Raw genomic sequence first — 7965 nt, 5'->3', positions numbered from 1 at the left:
TCCTTTCCACCCCTCAAACCTTACCAAATCCCATCCCTACTCCCATTTTTTTCCCATCCCTTCACCTTCTGTTTTACCTTCCGATCCGTCACCACCACAATCCGCTCTCCATACTCCCACTGTCGAAGTGGTCTGACCTGTCAGTCCCTCCAGTACTATCTCCACCCCAAGGTATCTTAATTTATAATTATTTAATAAATCAAAACTTTGGTAAATAGAAAAAATTCATGGTGTAATCACAAATATGAAAACTGCAATAAGTTTGGTACGCCAACATACATTATATCAAAAGACAAAGATATCAAACCATCTCATCCTGCCATTCTACTCTTCCTTGAGGTAAAATAAAGTACTCTTCAAATTTGTCCGTCAATCTTGAAACTGCCACAGGACTTTGAAAAGTATTATTCTGGTAATCATACAAGGAGGTTTCTACCAAATTGTCATTCATGTCAATCTGTTCCTTGCATATTAGGAAATTGTGCAGGACCACACAAGCTTTCACCACCTTTTCCACAGTGTGAGTCTTCAGGTTAATAGCGGTCAACAGAACTCGCCATTTGGATGTGAGAATGCAAAAAGCACACTCCACCATTCTGTGCGCTCGTGTTAAGCAATAATTAAACACTCTTTTCATTGGAGTCAAGCCACTAATTGTGTATGGCTTTAGCAGGTGTTGCAAGAGTTGAAATGCTTCATCTCCAACACATACAAACGGCATTGGTGGCCCACAGGTTTCAGGAAGCGGTCTTGGTGGGGGAAATTGGAAGCTGTTTCCACGTAAATGCATTGCAGACAATTTAAATACTTGAGAGTCATTGGAGCGGCCATAGGCACCAATATCGACCGCTATGAACTTGTATTATGCATCTGCAATGGCCATAATCACGATTGAGAAATATTTCTTATAATTAAAATATTCAGAGCCAGATGCAGCTGGTTTGACGATCCGAATATGTTTACCGTCCACTGCACCCAAGCAATTGGGAAACTGACAAATCTTTTGAAAGTTTTCCGCAAAGTCCAGCCAACTCTCCTTTGTGGGATGTGGGATTAATTCCTCATGTAAACAGTCCCACAATGCGCAGCAGGTGTGTTTTACAATCCCGAGTCAGAATTGGAAATGAAGTGAGGAAAGGGATTCGCCAGTTGCAAGGAATCTGTTAAAGATGGCAAGGCAATAATTACTACAAACTACCAGCAACAACATTACAGTTATAAGTCTGCTTTAACAGGAGGAGATACAATAAAAATGGTTTACCGAAGAGTAACCATCAAACGCTCTGCCGGTGAAATAGAGAAGCGGCAATAGGTGTCATTTCTACAGATGAGGTCTCCAACACGTGCAACCAAAATATAAACGTTTTCCGCTTTCATCCGAACATAGTTAAAAAACTTCTCGGTGTTTCCTCCCAACTCCATATATAACGTAGAATACACCCCACATGTCATTCTCAGTGCAGTGATTGGGTGAATCCAAAAACTACGCCGGCGCAGACACATGATGCGCTGTCTTTCTTGCTCCTTTTCAAGAATGAACGCTTCCAAACGATTTGCCTCAAAAGTAAAATTCACATAGATCTTCACAATGTTTGTAATCACACCTTCCATTTTTGCCACTTGCTCTACAACCTGTCAAAGATGGGGTGTAGAAACACTGTATATATAGGTTTTCAATACCCAATAACATTTGGGAGCCTCCCATTGGGCGTTTTTTAAAAACGGATCCGTCGAGAAACGGATGAAAAAACTGATGCGATGGATCCATTTTTTTGCCAGATCCACTAGTCGGATCCGTCGAAAAAACGAATCCGTCGCATCAGTTTTTCACAATCTGCGACGGATCTGTTGATCCGTCGAGCCAACGGATTGGAACTAATGGCAAAAAACTGATGCGTGAAAGGGGCCTTACCTTAGCCTTTCTGGCTTTTGAGTTCTGTGCCCATTTGCTGATACAGCCATGAGTACATCCATCTGGTCCATCACTCTCATCTCATCAGTCCATAAAACCTTTGAAACACTCTTTTCATATAATTCTTGGCCCAGCCTTGATGCTTTCACTTCAGCGGTGGTTGTGTTTCGGTCTTTCTTACCTTGGCCGTGTCTCTGAGCACCAAACACCCTTTACTTCTTGCCACTCCAGGGATGTTCTGTAATATGACAATGCTGGAGGATAATGGGTTCCTGGTCTCTTTGCATGATTCTTTTAAAACCTTTGGCAGTTAATGTGCTTCTTTTTTTTGTCAACACAATTTTTGTGACACTTTTCATTATTTTAAACTAAACTTTTGATGGTTCTGTGATCAAGCTCCAATATTTTTTGCAATTTCAAGAGGGCTGGATCCTTCTATAAGACTTTTAATGTTTTTACTTTTTAGAGTCATTTAGATTCAAGTCCCACCAATGATAATATCGGCAAGGAATTTGTACGTTTTCTCCATGTTTACCTGGGTATCCTTCAGGTTTTCTGGTGTCCTTCCACATTTCAAAGACATAGCAATACAGATAATGTCTGTCAAGTGCTATGGAATATTATAGCGCTATATAAGCAAAGCAATATAAATAAATGAAATAAATTTCCTTCACCGCGGTGAATATGGTGGTTGATCATTGTTTATGATTGTTATATTTCCATGACAATTTCTGCATTTGAAAATTAAAGTTGATAAACACTGAAAAATCTTATGTTTAACCTCTTTATCCCAAAGTCTGTTTTCAGCTTCCTGATGAAGCCAAATTTTACAATTCTAACCAGTGTCACTTTACTCGGTAAAACTCTGGAAAGGTTCAATGTATCCCAGTGATTCTGAGTTTGTTTATTTCAGGACAAATACTTCATAGTATTGGTAAATTTTGCTCCATATTTTTTATTACTTGTGAAAATATCAGAATTTTGTAAGGGAAGGAGCACAATTTGACTTTTGGAGCTCAAAACTGGCTGTAATTTTTAACAAACGCTTTTTAACAGACACCATAATTACAGAGCCCCCAATATGCCTAAACAGTGGAAACCCACCACAAGTGATGTCATTTTTTAAACCAGAGCACTCATGGAAATTATTTAGATGTATGGTGAGCATTTTGAACTCACAGGGGCTTCACAAATTTTTATAATGTTGAGCTGTGAAAATGAAAAATCGATTTTTAACCACAAAAATATTGCTCTAGTCCCAAATTTTTCATTTTCACAAGGGTAACAGGAGAAAATGGACTTCAAAATGTATTTGTTGTGCAATTTCTCTTAAGTACATTGATACCCCATTTGTGGTGGAAAACTACTGTTTGGGTGAACAACAGCATTTGGAAAGGAATGAGCACAAATTGACTTTAGGAATGTAAAATTGTCTGGAATCGATATCTGAAACCATGTTGTGTTTACAGCGCCCCTGATGTGCCTAAACAGTAGAAACCCCCCACAATTGACCCCATTTTGGAAACTACACCTTCAAAGCTTGTATGTAGATATGTGGTGAGCACCTTGGTGCTTCACATAATTTTATAACTTTGAGCCAGGAAAATAAAAAATCACATTTTTCCCACAAAATTGTTGCTTTAGCCCCAATTTTTTTTATTTTCACATGAGTAACAAGAGAAAATTAGCACCAAACTATATTGTGCAATATCTCCTGAGTACGTCAATACCACAATTGTGGTGGAAACTACTGTTTGGACACACTGCCGAGCTCTAAAAGGAAGGAGTAACATTTTGGAGAGTAGACTTTGATTTAATGACGTGTGGGCACCATGTCAAGTTTGGAAAGCTCCTGATGTGTCTAAACAGTGGAAACCCCTGACAAGTAACCACATTTTGGAAGCTATATCCCTGATGGTATTTATCTAGGTGTGTGGTGAGCACCATGAACCCACAGGTGCATTACAGAAGTTTACAACCTTGAAAATGAAAAAAAATGAGAAAATAAAAAAATTGCTTTTTTCTCCCCTAAAAAATGTCTCCTTAGCCCACAATTTTTTCATTTTCACAAGGATAACAGGAAAAAATGGACTCCAAAATTGGTTGTGCAATTTCTCCTGAGTATGATGATACCCAATTTGTGGTGGGAAACTACTGTTTGTAAAACTAAATCACTGTTTGGACCCATGAAATAAATGAAAGGCTCCAAAATAATGGTACTAATAAAAAAATTATTTTTATTTAGACATTATTAAAAACATGTAATCCGAGAGATGTGCATATCAATACATGAGGGATATAAATCACCTATGGGGTATCTCAAAACAATTCCAACTACAAAAAATGTCACCTAACAAAGTGACCATGTAAGCTGCGCCAAAAAATAGCTCATGTATATAGCTCCAATATGACAAAAAAAACCTCTTCTCTTATTATACAAAACAATGCATAACATGTGAACATAAAGTTCATAAATGTAACTCAATATTTGTTCACTAGGCAGAAATTCCAGTAATGGTGTATATAAAATTTACCTAACCAAGCTTGCTGTCATATGAAGACTGCTCAAAGCAAATCCATGAGTCCCAGCATAAATTGCTGAAATGTGACAAAAGGCCTATTCTCTTATTGTGCAAAACATGACATGTGAACGCAAAGTTCATAAGTAGAGTTGAGCGACTTTTGGTTTTTTAGGGTCGCGTTTCGTTTTGTGAAACCCGACTTTTCCAAAAGTCGGGTCGAGCAAGATCGTCCGATTATAGGGAAAAGTCGGGGTCGTTCCGAAACACAAAACCCAATGTAAGTCAATGGGGAATAAAAGTCGGCAGTGAGAGGAGGACAGGAAACACACCTACAGTGCCCATTTGAATGCCAAAAGCATCAATTCTTCTTACTTAAGCTTGTCAACGTTAATTAACTTCATAATACAAGTTACGCACTGAAAAATGGGGGTTATTTGGCTAAAGTTGTGGGGGGGGAGGGCTGGCTGCAGGTTTTCATGTGCCCTGGGCGAAAGAGCGCCCCTTTAACACATACCACAACTCATCATGCTCCGATACGGCAGAGAAATAGCGGTATAGTACAATGAAAAATACCTCACTTTTTACATCTCATGACGAGGCCCATCTATTTCTCCATACAGAATCATTGGTCACATATGTTTGAAACAGTATATGATGAGCTCCACATAATGCTACAGTATATGTTGGTCCCCATGGATGAAGCTCCACTGTCTTATGGGCCCAAATAATGCTCCAAACATAATGGGCCCCATTTCTAATGCTCTAGTGTATAATGGGCCCTGTAAATGCTGCTCCAGTGTCTGATGTCCACCTTTGGAATGTTCCAGTGTATGGTGGGCCCCATCTATCATTCTCCAGAGTATAGTGCTCCCCAAAAATTGCTGTCCCAACATTGAAAACAATCAAATAAGTCTCCTCGCTAGGGAATCCCTGGACTAGTCTGGACTCCTCATCGTCCCCATCTTCCATCTCACTGCACAGTATTTCAACCTTGCAAGTGCTGTGATCCTGAGCAAGCAGGGGGGGCCCACTCGTTGGCGACGGCACTGGCACAGGGCCCCTGATAGTACGGTGGTGTGTCTGATGGCGGGTGGGCCGAACCTGCACTTTCATCTGCAGCTTCCTCTTTGTCACCGTGTAAGATGGAACTGTATATGGGAAGGGTAACCTGAGTTTCATCAGGGTCAGATTCAGGTCGTGTAGCGTGAGAGGGGAATGTAGTGGTCTGGGTCAATGTACCAGCAGATTCATCGAGCAGTCGCTGGGCATCAGTGCACTTGTGTCGCCCCCAGGAGTACGGTCGCCACAGTGGCATTACCTTCCTCCTAGGGAGTGTGATGTCATGCTTGGGAGCAACGAAGGATCTCTCTAGCAGGTTAACTGATTGGGCGGCGTTATTCCAACGAGTCATGACCCTCCAAACAGCGTTCATGAAGGCAAAGTGTTTGTTTTACATGGGCAGTATGGTTGCAAAGCTGAACCTTAAAGGAATGTCCAGAAGGGCACCACCAGGAGTGGAGCCTACGGTTAAATTCGACTCCACCTGGGAAACCTCAACCATGCCAGCTACAGAACAGATGCACACATTGCAAGCTTAATTACGTTAACGAACGAGACTCCGTCATGCCCCGCGGTCCGAGTCCGGCTTACTAGAGGGACACGTGAGGCTCTGGAACATGAGATTGGCCAATAACTGGTGTGTCATGCCCTTACATGTCCATGGCTGCATGTGCGCTACACTGAAAAGGCCAGCGTTTGTCGCTTACAGGTGCAGATAACCCGCTGAACAACGTTAGTGATGGGATCACTGAGTGATTACAATTATTACCCGCGAACAATGATTTCCCAGTAAGTGCAGGTCCACTGCAGTTCCGGAATTAGGCCTAACCGTCATTCCTGAAAAAATGAAAAACTCACGTGTGCAAACCACAGGTGCTGTAGCTTGCCAGCCGTTCTCACGCCCAGTATGGATTACACGTGATTGCACAAAGGTTAGAAAGGGTACCGTATCCCCAGATAACATGTATGGATAGCGTACACATTCAAAATATATGTCTCAGGAGGCAGGCTCAGACGGTGTTAGGCCCAGTATGGATTGCACGTGATTGCACAAAGGTTAGAAAAGGTACCGTATCCCCGGATAACATGTATGGATAGCGTACACATTCAAAATATATGTCTCAGGAGGCAGGCTCAGACGGTGTCAGGCCCAGTATGGATTGCATGTGATTGCACAAAGGTTAGAAAGGGTACCGTATCCCTGGATAACATGTATGGATAGCGTACACATTCAAAATATATGTCTCAGGAGGCAGGCTCAGACGGTGTCAGGCCCAGTATGGATTGCACGTGATTGCACAAAGGTTAGAAAGGGTACCGTATCCCCGGATAACATGTATGGATAGCGTACACATTCAAAATATATGTCTCAGGAGGCAGGCTCAGACGGTGTCAGGCCCAGTATGGATTGCACGTGATTGCACAAAGGTTAGAAAGGGTACCGTATCCCCGGATAACATGTATGGATAGCGTACACATTCAAAATATATGTCTCAGGAGGCAGGCTCAGACGGTGTCAGGCCCAGTATGGATTGCACGTGATTGCACAAAGGTTAGAAAGGGTACCGTATCCCCGGATAACATGTATGGATAGCGTACACATTCAAAATATATGTCTCAGGAGGCAGGCTCAGACGGTGTCAGGCCCAGTATGGATTGCACGTGATTGCACAAAGGTTAGAAAGGGTACCGTATCCCCGGATAACATGTATGGATAGCGTACACATTCAAAATATATGTCTCAGGAGGCAGGCTCAGACAGTGTCAGGCCCAGTATGGATTGCACATGATTGCACAAAGGTTAGAAAGGGTACCGTATCCCCAGATAACATGTATGGATAGCGTACACATTCAAAATATATGTCTCAGGAGGCAGGCTCAGACGGTGTCAGGCACAGTATGGATTGCACGTGATTGCACAAAGGTTAGAAAGGGTACCGTATCCCCGGATAACATGTATGGATAGCGTACACATTCAAAATATATGTCTCAGGAGGCAGGCTCAGACGGTGTCAGGCACAGTATGGATTTGACGGCCCAGATTACACAGCGGAGGAGCAGGGAGAAGTAAAGATTGCAAATGCTGGGGCCCTGCCCAAGCAAGGGGGGCCCACTCGTGGGCGTCGGTACTGGCACTGGGCCCCTCATAGTACAGCGGTGTGTCTGACGGCGGGTGGGGACCACCACCGTCAGAGACACTTGATTGCACTATGAGGGACCCTGTGCCAGTGCCCGCGCCCAAGAGTCGGCCTAGCCACCTGTCCAGGGCAATGGCACTCGCACTGTTTCGTGCGCTAGGTGGTGACCCCGGCCATGGGGGGGAGGCAGCACAGTTAGGGAGTTTTAGAAAGTGGCATATGTTGATGTTGGACATTCAGCTGATGCAAAAGGTGAAATAGGTCAAGTCCCAGGAAGAGGTGGACCAAAGCAAGCCATTTTTCTGTCACCCTATGTGTCATCAGGGGAAGGTGG

The sequence above is a fragment of the Dendrobates tinctorius genome, unplaced genomic scaffold (assembly GCF_039654945.1).
Source record: "Dendrobates tinctorius isolate UK_male_01 unplaced genomic scaffold, ASM3965494v1 ptg000140l, whole genome shotgun sequence".
In the NCBI taxonomy this organism is placed as follows: Eukaryota; Metazoa; Chordata; class Amphibia; order Anura; family Dendrobatidae; genus Dendrobates; species Dendrobates tinctorius.
This window is presented reverse-complemented; position numbering follows the sequence as displayed.